At 35.9% G+C, this 13,787-nt stretch overlaps 11 non-coding genes across 11 annotated transcripts; all 11 read left to right on the top strand.

Annotated features, from left to right (window-relative positions):
• Positions 1-5,681: 5,681 nt before the first annotated feature.
• Positions 5,682-5,753, top strand: TRNAT-CGU (transfer RNA threonine (anticodon CGU)). The gene has a single exon. It is a non-coding gene; the product is annotated as a tRNA-Thr (tRNA).
• Positions 5,754-6,348: 595 nt separating this feature from the next.
• On the top strand, positions 6,349-6,420 carry TRNAT-CGU (transfer RNA threonine (anticodon CGU)). Its single transcript has one exon. It is a non-coding gene; the product is annotated as a tRNA-Thr (tRNA).
• A 607-nt stretch (positions 6,421-7,027) lies between these two features.
• On the top strand, positions 7,028-7,099 carry TRNAT-CGU (transfer RNA threonine (anticodon CGU)). Its single transcript has one exon. It is a non-coding gene; the product is annotated as a tRNA-Thr (tRNA).
• A 635-nt stretch (positions 7,100-7,734) lies between these two features.
• Positions 7,735-7,806, top strand: TRNAT-CGU (transfer RNA threonine (anticodon CGU)). Its single transcript has one exon. It is a non-coding gene; the product is annotated as a tRNA-Thr (tRNA).
• Positions 7,807-8,441: 635 nt separating this feature from the next.
• On the top strand, positions 8,442-8,513 carry TRNAT-CGU (transfer RNA threonine (anticodon CGU)). The gene has a single exon. It is a non-coding gene; the product is annotated as a tRNA-Thr (tRNA).
• Positions 8,514-9,217: 704 nt separating this feature from the next.
• TRNAT-CGU (transfer RNA threonine (anticodon CGU)) lies at positions 9,218-9,289 on the top strand. Its single transcript has one exon. It is a non-coding gene; the product is annotated as a tRNA-Thr (tRNA).
• A 699-nt stretch (positions 9,290-9,988) lies between these two features.
• TRNAT-CGU (transfer RNA threonine (anticodon CGU)) lies at positions 9,989-10,060 on the top strand. The gene has a single exon. It is a non-coding gene; the product is annotated as a tRNA-Thr (tRNA).
• Positions 10,061-10,764: 704 nt separating this feature from the next.
• TRNAT-CGU (transfer RNA threonine (anticodon CGU)) lies at positions 10,765-10,836 on the top strand. The gene has a single exon. It is a non-coding gene; the product is annotated as a tRNA-Thr (tRNA).
• Positions 10,837-12,169: 1,333 nt separating this feature from the next.
• On the top strand, positions 12,170-12,241 carry TRNAT-CGU (transfer RNA threonine (anticodon CGU)). The gene has a single exon. It is a non-coding gene; the product is annotated as a tRNA-Thr (tRNA).
• A 595-nt stretch (positions 12,242-12,836) lies between these two features.
• Positions 12,837-12,908, top strand: TRNAT-CGU (transfer RNA threonine (anticodon CGU)). The gene has a single exon. It is a non-coding gene; the product is annotated as a tRNA-Thr (tRNA).
• A 607-nt stretch (positions 12,909-13,515) lies between these two features.
• Positions 13,516-13,587, top strand: TRNAT-CGU (transfer RNA threonine (anticodon CGU)). Its single transcript has one exon. It is a non-coding gene; the product is annotated as a tRNA-Thr (tRNA).
• Positions 13,588-13,787: the final 200 nt, after the last annotated feature.

Consider the following 13,787-nt stretch of genomic DNA (forward strand, 5'->3'; position numbering starts at 1 on the left):
AATGCTTTCCGTCTCGTATGCTGTTTGTAAACTCAGTGCACGTACAAAAATAGCGGTGCCCTTTTCGAGACGAGTAGTGAATTACTGCTGGATAACTGGAACTATCTCTGGGGAGACAATGTCTCCATAACAAAAAAACAACCAGAAGACAAACCACTGCTTAAAGGGCCGCAGTCGTCGTGCCGCGTCCTGTTCGATGTGGGACTCATAGCGACGTATACAACGCGTGTAAAATACATTGTTTATTTACATGAAATTCGAACACGCGCTGCGCGACGACCATCGCGCTTTAAATATCAAATCATTATGAGTAGTCGTTCTCTTTTGTATATAAAAAAACAACAACATGAACTGATCAAACGCTGTGAACTATTCAAGTTTGAAATTTCCTGATGGCTGGAAAAATGCAAATACGGGAACGTTAATTTTTTGTTCAGTGTATGTTTCGCCGTGTATATAATTAGTAAATAAAGCGGTCTAGATGCAGTATTATGAAATGTTTTTTTTTTAGTTTTCATTCTCGCTTCTCGAATAATTATTTTTTTAAACCTGAATTTTAAATAAATTCATGATAGCAAAACGTATACCATCAGTCACAGTATATAATGTGTTCACCAGCCAACGCTTTTAGATATAGGTTAATATTATTCTCGAAAAACAGGCTGATGACCGCAAACTATTTTTCAGCCGGAAGTACATTTTATTGCAAAATTGATAAATTCTGGGTATTTTTAATAGATTTTTTTACATAACTTTTAATTATCAAAAATCTAAGGGGCGCCATTGCCGTCATCAGTATAGGTTCTACAATATAATTAAACGATTATTGACCGCTTACTGAGGATCTCACGCTTTTGCTACTTTTCGTTTGTTTTAAGCATTGTGGTGCTCCCATGGTGCATCTCACTTTTTGTTGCGCATGCGCATTTTTTTTGTATGTTCATTAACTGAATGCCGCCATGTTTTCTGCCAAACGAACGTTCTATTTTACGATAAGACATACTCGGTTGTTCTTCTCAAGATATAATAAAAAAATATTCAAATATTCTCAAAATCATGAGATTTGATATAATTAAAATACCGAGAAATTAAATCTGATATATGCACAAAACATTCAAAATATTGCATTTAGCCACCATGTCGATGTGTTGTGTTTATTTGTTTAGTTACGTGCGTATGGTCAGTTAATCAATAACAAACCACACAGTGTATGTAACTATATATGTTCACAAAAATAACATTACCTATATTTATAGTTGTATAAATTCGTAGCTTGGCTCATGGGAGTTTGTGTTCCAATTGATCCGAATGCAGATACCCATGAACCAAGGTACACGGCATATAGTTATGTATTGTATATATAACTATCATCTGCGGTACCCTCAGTGTGTTTCCAACATAGAAACACATTCTTCACTACGGAGCAAGGGGCAATTATTAGTCACAAACAATATTTGCATATACATGTATATATATATATATGTACCTACCTTTTTATGCGGACTGTCTGTGTACGTCAGGTACTGAGACTGATAAACATGACAATGTCTGTATATATAGCTTAGGCTGACGTCATTCCTCGGAGTGGTATAAGTGTCAAGTACGCAGACAGGTGTGCGATATGCAATGTACATGATTCTTCCCAGGCATTATGACTACCTAGTTTGGTTTGAAACGACATAGTCGTGCTACGTAGGTTGTCTTTCATTTGTCTTGTACCACGACTTTCTTGAATTGGCCAATGGGCGTTCTACAGAATTGCCGGTGGTAATAATCACTACGTGGCCATGCTGTAAATAGTACACCATTAGTGTCGTGCTTATTTTTGTGAAAACACTTATTTTGAAATGTGTTTCAAGGAATTGGAATAAACATTTCTTTAGATAATTTGAAATACACATTATAGACAGCTAATTTGAGATGAGCCATGAAATCGGAAACATTCTAGAAAAAAAAGTTATTGTGAAAATAGTAGCAGGTGTTGATTTTATTGTGGTGCGACATTATATATGCCGGTGCCAAAACACAAATGTTCGTCAAGAATACAGACAGAAGAGACTATTATGGAAAAGAAATAATACAGGAAACAAATGTGACCCTATCAACCTTAACATAATGATTGGTTCATCCCTCAGTAACATAATGATTGGTTCATCCCCCAGTAACATAATCATTGGTTCACCCCTCAGTGACATAATCATTGGTTTGTCCCTCAGTAGCATACTAGTAATCATTGGTCCATTCCTCAGTGACATAATCATTGGTTCAACCTTCAGTGACATAATCATTGGTTCAACCTTCAGTGATATAATCATTGGTTTCATCCCTCAGTAACATAATCATTGGTTCATCCCTCAGTAGCATAATCATTGGTCCACCCCTCAGTAACATAATCATTGGTTCATTCCTCAGTGACATAATCATTGGTTCAACCCTCAGTAACATAATCATTGATTGGTTCATTCCTCAGTAGCATAATCATTGGTTCATCCCTAAGTAACATAATCATTGATTTATCCCTCAGTCAGAAAATACTTCGTTGGATGCTGTTCGTTGGTGAATATTTCCTATCAAGACTGTTCTAGCCAAAAAAATACCATCTGTACTGAAAAGATATAAACAATTGTGCGTACCTTTGAGCAGGAAGACACTATTAATAGCATCATTTAACTGAAAAAAAAGAAGTGTAGCCATCTGCTACGAATAAATATCCAAAAAAACACGTCAGATTTGATAAATTGCGTTAATTTAAATCGTTAGTATATAGGTTAATATGAGAATGCAATTACATGTGGAAATAAAGGCTGACTATGAAATCGTGTTGATATAGCGCGTTGATGTACAGCGTAAATAACAGAAGGCAAAATGTGACACTGTGACTAGTAGGTCGATGTGGCGGGGATCCCTGTGCGTACATTGCACTGAACCACGCAAGGTTATCATGAAATAATCTTAGGTGAAAATGACCGCCGTCCTCAAATATTATTCAATTCTAGTCAGTTATTGCGTTTGATGTTCCACTTAACTATGTGGTTATAGTATTCGGGACAGCAGACGCAGATGACATGAAGAAAACAGAACAAACGGCAAAACCCAATGGATTCTCGTTCCAAACGACACCTGGGCAGCCGTTTGCGTCCAAAGATAAAATTAAGTTAAAATGGGAGTGTCGTCACATGCGCACGCGCGGGAATTGAGTCCCAAGAGACGATGACAACACACACTAAAACGCAAAGACTCGTGGGTAGACGCTTGTTTGTAAACAATGACACGCTATGGCCATCTGACGCATGCGCAGGTGACGACTCCACCGCTTTAAAATTGTACAATGTAGTTGTGTTTCGAGTGACAAATTTTCTACGATCGTATGAACGCTAACATTGAACAATCGATGTTCAGCACCATTTTAGATCCAACCTTATTTTTGTTTTAATAAGGATGCATAAAGTATCGCAGAGATCCATTGAGACAGGAACTGCTTCGGGCTGTTTGGAAGTATTATTTTCACGACGTTGCAGTTTCTTTGGGATAATTAAGGCGTAACAAGGACACTAATAAGTGTTATGTATTTTTCTGATGCACCATATCAGCGAGTCTATGTATAAATATATCAGTAACAGTGAGGCTGTTATCCAGTAACATTTTAATATATATTGTTTGGTTTGTTTCGTTATTATTTACTGATTTTTAATTGATATGTTTGCTCTATATAAAGGGCGCCAACATGCGCCCAGATTATTTGAGATACATTTTTCAATGTAATATACTAGTATTTATGTTGCTGTGCAAACCAAACAAAACTAATTCGAGTAGAGCAACCACATAATTGTATGTATATATTTCCAGAATTGTATACACGTATTTGAAGGACAGTGGTCATTCTGTTCAGTGCGACGTGCACAGCGCGTGCAAAATTTCGTAGACACCTATATGTACAGCTAATTCGAAGCAAATGTGCACGAGCGTTGGCACAATTTCTTCCCAGAAACATTGCTATGTTCGCTTATTCCACGATGTATTATCAAACTACAATGTTCGTGAACATGCTTAAAATACTCAAAGATCATTATACACAATAACATAACATTTTGCCAAATAAAATGAAATAAACTACAGCGTTTGCGTGTTCAATTCCAGGTACGTACAACAAATCAAAGTGTGTGTTAATAGTGATTACGTTCTTTTCGATTACAGAGTTCGCTCTTTCAGTTTCAGCTTTAATAGAGGGTCGGCAAGGGGTATTTTCGTAAGCTTAAGGTATAGGTAATTGTTTTAATTTTCGTAATAATGTGACTTAAATAAATAAAAAAACGTAAATTCGTAGACATGGGCAAGGTGAAAATTTTAATCAGCTATTTTAATCGTCTGTAACTTGTACAAAGATCCTTTTTTTTGTAAGCGTATTTTTCATTTTCAGCATTAAATGTTAAATTTCAGACGCAATTACCAATTTTGATTTTTAAAAACATATTATCAAATATATTATAAAAGTGTAATTAGGAATTTGCTTTTTCTGTAAAGTGTGAAAAATAATTTCTTTCATTTTATTTCCTATAATTTATTTCTTGTAACCTGTACCAGCTATCCCCCTTTGCCCACCCCTTAAGCTGATCCTCAGTATGAATGTATAATCAAAAGAGGTTGAGCGAGTAATCAACAAAAACTTATCCACAAATCCCCTAAAGCGGAGTCACGTACTTTGAGGATCCGACGTATCTTACACAACTAGTGATATTCTAAGAACAGCAAACATCTTTTGAGAATTGTGAGACGTAGAAATCCCTCTATCGATGCAGAAATAATATATGTCCTCGATGGGCTAGTGTGATTCAATGTCAGAAGCAAAGGGGTTTGACATATTGACGCCAGATATCAATACGTGTAGTTTGCACATGCTTACTATGCGTCGAGTAGTCAGAAGGTCTCAAACTCATTAGATTTTTTACGTCGCCCTTATATGTCATTTCGATGTCAAAAAAGCGTCCTGGCACTAGAGGGCGCTACTTAAGGGAATGGTATTACAGAAGTCGCGAGATCGTGTAAAATACAGGAAAACGGTATATTCGTTCGGCGTCGGTCTCATAAACAGAAGATCATGGGTTCGAACCCCATATCTAAGGCTAAATTAGAAGTAGTTTTAAAGCGCTAATAAATTGAGAAAACAAAAATCGGGAAGAACATGGATGGTCGAAATAAAAGTTGATTGGAAATATGACAATTGACATGAAATAAAACGGCGTACTTTGAAGTACCAGAGAGGGTGGAGTATAAAAGCACTTACTGAATTCGTTGAACATACTGTAAAAAACTTTATTTCAGCTGGAATTAATATTCGCTGAAAAGACTTTTTGGGTGTTATGTATGAAATTTGACGAGTTGAATGTCAATTACAGGGAAACGGTATCTTCGCTCGATTTTATTTTAAATGTACCATTTCTTCGCCAAAAATAGCGAAAATTAGTTGCAAGCGAAAATAAAGTATTTTACAGTTCTATTATTTCGAAATGTATTTGATAGTGTAATGAATGCCAATTTATTTGTGTAAGAACATGAAATGAACAATATTTGATTAACATGATATTTACCATGACGTCATGTGTGGCGGATATAGTGATGTCGATTTTGCATTGGCCTTCCTAAATTGTAGTGACGTCACTGCCATTTATTTTCAGTGCAACAAAGCCTCAGTGGCCAAGTGGTAAGGCGTCGGTCTCGTAAATTGAAGATCATGGGTTCGAAACCCATCTGAGGCTAAATTAGAGGTAGTTTTGGATTGTAAGTATTCCACAAATCTCATTTCGCATTTGAAGCGCCAAAAAGGTGAGAAAACAAAAACCGGAAAGAACATGGATGGTCGGTATAAATATGACAATGAACATGAAACAAAATGGCGTTCTTTGAAGTACCAGAGAGGGTGCAACTTAAAAGCACTCGCTGAATTCATTGAGCATACTGTAAAAAAAACTTTATGTCAGCTGGGATTAATATTCGCTGAAATGACTTTTTGAGTGATTTGTATAGTAATTATTTTCACTGATTTTTGACGACTTGAATGTAAAATACAGGAAAACGGTATATTTGTTCGATTTTATTTCAACTGAATCATTTCTTCACTGAAAACCGCGAAAATTAGTTGCAAGCGAAACTAAAGTATTTTACAGTTCTATTATTTCGAAATGTATTTGATAGTGTAATGAATGACAATTTATTTATGTAAGAACATGAACAATATTTGATTAACATGATATTTACCATGACGTCATGTGTGGCGGGTATAGTGATGTCGATTTGTCATTGGCCTTCTTAAATTGTAGTGACGTCACTGCCATTTATTTTCAGTGCAACAAAGCCTCAGTGGCCAAGTGGTAAGCCGTCGGTCTCGTAAACCGAAGATCATGGGTTCGAACCCCATCTGAGGCTAAATTAGAAGTATGTTTGGATTGAGTATTCAACAAATCTCATTTCTCATTTGAAGAGCCAAAAAGGTGAGAAAACAAAAATCGGAAAGAACATGGATGGTCGGTATAAGAGCTGGTTAAAAATATGACAATGGACATGAAACAAAATGGCGTACTTTGAAGTACCAGAGAGGGTGCAGTTTAGAACCACTTGCTGAATTCGGTGAACATACTGTAAAAAAATATGTTAGCTGGGATTAATATCCGCTGAAATGACTTTTTGAGTGTTTTGTATAATATTTATTTTCACTGATTTTTACCGAGTTGAATGTAAAATACAGGAAAACGGTATATTCGCTCGATTTTATTTTAACTGAATCATTTCTTCACTGAAACCCGCGAAAATTAGTTGCAAGCGAAACTAAAGTATTTTACAGTTCTGTTATTTCGAAATGTATTTGATAGTGTAATGAATGCCAATTTATTTATGAAAGAACATGACATGAACAATATTTGATTAACATGATATTTACCATGACGCCATGTGTGGCGGCTATAGTGATGTCGATTTTTCATAGGCCTTCCTAAATTATAGTGACGTCACTGCCATTTATTTTCAGTGCAACAAAGCCTCAGTGGCCAAGTGGTAAGGCGTCGGTCTCGTAAACCGAAGATCATGGGTTCGAACCCCATCTGAGGCTAAATTAGAAGTAGTTTTGGATTGTAAGTATTCCATGATAAATCTCATTTCTCATTTGAAGCGCCAAAAAGGTGAGAAAATAAAAACCGGGAAAAACATGGATCGTCGAAATAAGAGCTAATTGGAAGTATTCCATGAATCTCATTTGAAGCGCCAAAAAGGTGAGAAAACAAAAATCGGAAAGCACATGGATGGTCGGTATAATAGCTGGTTGAAAATATGACAATGTTCATGAAACAAAATGACGAACTTCGAAGTACCAGAGAGGGAGCAGTTTAGAAGCACTTGCTGAATTCGGTGAACACATTTATTTTTACTGATTTTTGACGAGTTGAATGTAAAATACAGGAAAACGGTATATTCGCTCGATTTTATTTTAACTGAATCATTTCTTCACTGAAACCCGCGAAAATTAGTTGCAAGCGAAACTAAAGTATTTTACAGTTCTGTTATTTCGAAATGTATTTGATAGTGTAATGAATGCCAATTTATTTATGAAAGAACATGACATGAACAATATTTGATTAACATGATATTTACCATGACGCCATGTGTGGCGGCTATAGTGATGTCGATTTTTCATAGGCCTTCCTAAATTATAGTGACGTCACTGCCATTTATTTTCAGTGCAACAAAGCCTCAGTGGCCAAGTGGTAAGGCGTCGGTCTCGTAAACCGAAGATCATGGGTTCGAACCCCATCTGAGGCTAAATTAGAAGTAGTTTTGGATTGTAAGTATTCCATGATAAATCTCATTTCTCATTTGAAGCGCCAAAAAGGTGAGAAAATAAAAACCGGGAAAAACATGGATCGTCGAAATAAGAGCTAATTGGAAATATTCCATGAATCTCATTTGAAGCGCCAAAAAGGTGAGAAAACAAAAATCGGAAAGCACATGGATGGTCGGTATAATAGCTGGTTGAAAATATGACAATGTTCATGAAACAAAATGACGAACTTCGAAGTACCAGAGAGGGTGCAGTTTAGAAGCACTTGCTGAATTCGGTGAACATATTTATTTTTACTGATTTTTGACGAGTTGAATGTAAAATACAGGAAAACGGTATCTTCGCTCGATTTTATTTTAACTGAATCATTTCTTCACTGAAACCCGCGAAAATTAGTTGCAAGCGAAACTAAAGTATTTTACAGTTCTGTTATTTCGAAATGTATTTGATAGTGTAATGAATGCCAATTTATTTATGAAAGAACATGACATGAACAATATTTGATTAACATGATATTTACCATGACGCCATGTGTGGCGGCTATAGTGATGTCGATTTTTCATAGGCCTTCCTAAATTATAGTGACGTCACTGCCATTTATTTTCAGTGCAACAAAGCCTCAGTGGCCAAGTGGTAAGTCGTCGGTCTCGTAAACCGAAGATCATGGGTTCGAACCCCATCTGAGGCTAAATTAGAAGTAGTTTTGGATTGTAAGTATTCCATGATAAATCTCATTTCTCATTTGAAGCGCCAAAAAGGTGAGAAAATAAAAACCGGGAAAAACATGGATCGTCGAAATAAGAGCTAATTGGAAGTATTCCATGAATCTCATTTGAAGCGCCAAAAAGGTGAGAAAACAAAAATCGGAAAGCACATGGATGGTCGGTATAATAGCTGGTTGAAAATATGACAATGTTCATGAAACAAAATGACGAACTTCGAAGTACCAGAGAGGGTGCAGTTTAGAAGCACTTGCTGAATTCGGTGAACATACTGTAAAAAAAAATATGTTAGCTGGGATTAATATCCGCTGAAAAGACTTTTTGGGTGTTTTGTATAATATTTATTTTTACTGATTTTTGACGAGTTGAATGTAAAATACAGGAAAACGGTATATTCGCTCGATTTTATTTGAACTGAATGATTTCATCCCCGAAAACCGCGAAAATTAGTTGCAAGCGAAACTAAAGTATTTTACAGTTCTGTTATTTCGAAATGTATTTGATAGTGTAATGAATGCCAATTTATTTATGTAAGAACATGACATGAACAATATTTGATTAACATGATATTTACCATGACGTCATGTGTGGCGGATATAGTGATGTCGATTTGTCATAGGCCTTCCTAAATTGTAGTGACGTCACTGCCATTTATTTTCAGTGCAACAAAGCCTCACTGGCCAAGTGGTAAGGCGTCGGTCTCGTAAACCGAAGATCATGAGTTCGAACCCCATCTGCGGCTAAATTAGAAGTAGTTTTGGATTGTAAGTATTCCGTTAATCTCATTTCTCATTTGAAGCGCCAAAAAGGTGAGAAAATAAAAAACGGGAAAAACATGGATCGCCGAAATAAGAGCTAATTGGAAGTATTCCATACATGTCATTTGATGCGCCAAAAAGGTGAGAAAACAAAAATCGGAAAGAACATGGATGGTCGGTATAAGAGCTGCTTGAAATATGACAATGGACATAAAATAAAATGACGTACTTTGAAGTACCAGAGAGGGTACAGTTTAGAAGCACTTGCTGAATTCGGTGAACATACTGTAAAAAAAATGTTAGCTGGGATTAATATCCGCCGAAAAGATATTTTGGATGTTTTGCATAATATTTATTTTCACTGATTTTTGACGAGTTGAATGTAAAATACAGCTGAAAACGGTATATTTGTTCGATTTTATTTTAACTGAATCATTTCTTCACCGAAAACCGCGAAAATTAGTTGCAAGCGAAAATAAAGTATTTTACAGTTCTATTATTTCGAAATGTATTTGATAGTGTAATGAATGCCAATTTATTTATGAAAGAACATGACATGAACAATATTTGATTAACATGATATTTACCATGACGCCATGTGTGGCGGCTATAGTGATGTCGATTTTTCATAGGCCTTCCTAAATTATAGTGACGTCACTGCCATTTATTTTCAGTGCAACAAAGCCTCAGTGGCCAAGTGGTAAGGCGTCGGTCTCGTAAACCGAAGATCATGGGTTCGAACCCCATCTGAGGCTAAATTAGAAGTAGTTTTGGATTGTAAGTATTCCATGATAAATCTCATTTCTCATTTGAAGCGCCAAAAAGGTGAGAAAATAAAAACCGGGAAAAACATGGATCGTCGAAATAAGAGCTAATTGGAAGTATTCCATGAATCTCATTTGAAGCGCCAAAAAGGTGAGAAAACAAAAATCGGAAAGCACATGGATGGTCGGTATAATAGCTGGTTGAAAATATGACAATGTTCATGAAACAAAATGACGAACTTCGAAGTACCAGAGAGGGTGCAGTTTAGAAGCACTTGCTGAATTCGGTGAACATACTGTAAAAAAAAATATGTTAGCTGGGATTAATATCCGCTGAAAAGACTTTTTGGGTGTTTTGTATAATATTTATTTTTACTGATTTTTGACGAGTTGAATGTAAAATACAGGAAAACGGTATATTCGCTCGATTTTATTTGAACTGAATGATTTCATCCCCGAAAACCGCGAAAATTAGTTGCAAGCGAAACTAAAGTATTTTACAGTTCTGTTATTTCGAAATGTATTTGATAGTGTAATGAATGCCAATTTATTTATGTAAGAACATGACATGAACAATATTTGATTAACATGATATTTACCATGACGTCATGTGTGGCGGATATAGTGATGTCGATTTGTCATAGGCCTTCCTAAATTGTAGTGACGTCACTGCCATTTATTTTCAGTGCAACAAAGCCTCACTGGCCAAGTGGTAAGGCGTCGGTCTCGTAAACCGAAGATCATGAGTTCGAACCCCATCTGCGGCTAAATTAGAAGTAGTTTTGGATTGTAAGTATTCCGTTAATCTCATTTCTCATTTGAAGCGCCAAAAAGGTGAGAAAATAAAAAACGGGAAAAACATGGATCGCCGAAATAAGAGCTAATTGGAAGTATTCCATACATTTCATTTGATGCGCCAAAAAGGTGAGAAAACAAAAATCGGAAAGAACATGGATGGTCGGTATAAGAGCTGCTTGAAATATGACAATGGACATAAAATAAAATGACGTACTTTGAAGTACCAGAGAGGGTACAGTTTAGAAGCACTTGCTGAATTCGGTGAACATACTGTAAAAAAAATGTTAGCTGGGATTAATATCCGCCGAAAAGATATTTTGGGTGTTTTGCATAATATTTATTTTCACTGATTTTTGACGAGTTGAATGTAAAATACAGCTGAAAACGGTATATTTGTTCGATTTTATTTTAACTGAATCATTTCTTCACCGAAAACCGCGAAAATTAGTTACAAGCGAAACTAAAGTATTTTACAGTTCTATTATTTCGAAATGTATTTGATAGTGTAATGAATGCAAATGTATTTATGTAAGAACATGAACAATATTTGATTAACATAATATTTACCATGACGTCATGTGTGGCGGATATAGTGATGTCGATTTTTCATAGGCCTTCCTAAATTATAGTGACGTCACTGCCATTTTTTTTCAGTGAAACAAAGGCTCAGTGGCCAAGTGGTAAGGCGTTGATCTCGTAAACCGCAGATCATGGGTTCGAACCCCATTTGAGGCTAAATTAGAAGTACTTTTGGATTTGGAAGTATTCCACAAATCTCATTTCTCATTTGATGCGCCAAAAAGGTGAGAAAACAAAAATCGGAAAGAACATGGATGGTTGGTATAAGAGCTGGTTCCAGAGAGGGTGCAGTTTAGAAGCACTTGCTGAATTCGTTGAACATACTGTAAAAAAAAGTATGTTAGCTGGGATTAATATCCACTGAAAATACTTTTTGGGTGTTTTGCATAATATTTATTTTCACTGATTTTTGACGAGTTGAATGTAAAATAAGCTGAAAACGGTATATTTGTTCGGTTTTATTTTAACTGAATCATTTCTTCACCGAAAACCGCGAAAATTAGTTGCAAGCGAAAATAAAGTATTTTACAGTTCTATTATTTCGAAATGTATTTGATAGTGTAATGAATGCCAATTTCTTTGTGTAAGAACATGAAATGAACAATATTTGATTAACATGATATTTACCATGACGTCATGTGTGGCGGATATAGTGATGTCGATTTTGCATTGGCCTTCCTAAATTGTAGTGACGTCACTGCCATTTATTTTCAGTGCAACAAAGCCTCAGTGGCCAAGTGGTAAGGCGTCGGTCTCGTAAATTGAAGATCATGGGTTCGAAACCCATCTGAGGCTAAATTAGAGGTAGTTTTGGATTGTAAGTATTCCACAAATCTCATTTCGCATTTGAAGCGCCAAAAAGGTGAGAAAACAAAAACCGGAAAGAACATGGATGGTCGGTATAAATATGACAATGAACATGAAACAAAATGGCGTTCTTTGAAGTACCAGAGAGGGTGCAACTTAAAAGCACTCGCTGAATTCATTGAGCATACTGTAAAAAAAACTTTATGTCAGCTGGGATTAATATTCGCTGAAATGACTTTTTGAGTGATTTGTATAGTAATTATTTTCACTGATTTTTGACGACTTGAATGTAAAATACAGGAAAACGGTATATTTGTTCGATTTTATTTCAACTGAATCATTTCTTCACTGAAAACCGCGAAAATTAGTTGCAAGCGAAACTAAAGTATTTTACAGTTCTATTATTTCGAAATGTATTTGATAGTGTAATGAATGACAATTTATTTATGTAAGAACATGAACAATATTTGATTAACATGATATTTACCATGACGTCATGTGTGGCGGGTATAGTGATGTCGATTTGTCATTGGCCTTCTTAAATTGTAGTGACGTCACTGCCATTTATTTTCAGTGCAACAAAGCCTCAGTGGCCAAGTGGTAAGCCGTCGGTCTCGTAAACCGAAGATCATGGGTTCGAACCCCATCTGAGGCTAAATTAGAAGTATGTTTGGATTGAGTATTCAACAAATCTCATTTCTCATTTGAAGAGCCAAAAAGGTGAGAAAACAAAAATCGGAAAGAACATGGATGGTCGGTATAAGAGCTGGTTAAAAATATGACAATGGACATGAAACAAAATGGCGTACTTTGAAGTACCAGAGAGGGTGCAGTTTAGAACCACTTGCTGAATTCGGTGAACATACTGTAAAAAAATATGTTAGCTGGGATTAATATCCGCTGAAACGACTTTTTGAGTGTTTTGTATAATATTTATTTTCACTGATTTTTACCGAGTTGAATGTAAAATACAGGAAAACGGTATATTCGCTCGATTTTATTTTAACTGAATCATTTCTTCACTGAAACCCGCGAAAATGAGTTGCAAGCGAAACTAAAGTATTTTACAGTTCTGTTATTTCGAAATGTATTTGATAGTGTAATGAATGCCAATTTATTTATGAAAGAACATGACATGAACAATATTTGATTAACATGATATTTACCATGACGCCATGTGTGGCGGCTATAGTGATGTCGATTTTTCATAGGCCTTCCTAAATTATAGTGACGTCACTGCCATTTATTTTCAGTGCAACAAAGCCTCAGTGGCCAAGTGGTAAGGCGTCGGTCTCGTAAACCGAAGATCATTGGTTCGAACCCCATCTGCGGCTAAATTAGAAGTAGTTTTGGATTGTAAGTATTCCATGATAAATCTCATTTCTCATTTGAAGCGCCAAAAAGGTGAGAAAATAAAAACCGGGAAAAACATGGATCGTCGAAATAAGAGCTAATTGGAAGTATTCCATGAATCTCATTTGAAGCGCCAAAAAGGTGAGAAAACAAAAATCGGAAAGCACATGGATGGTCGGTA

Source organism: Saccoglossus kowalevskii, chromosome 21 (genome assembly GCF_978046115.1).
Source record: "Saccoglossus kowalevskii chromosome 21, keSacKowa6.1, whole genome shotgun sequence".
Taxonomy (NCBI): Eukaryota; Metazoa; Hemichordata; class Enteropneusta; family Harrimaniidae; genus Saccoglossus; species Saccoglossus kowalevskii.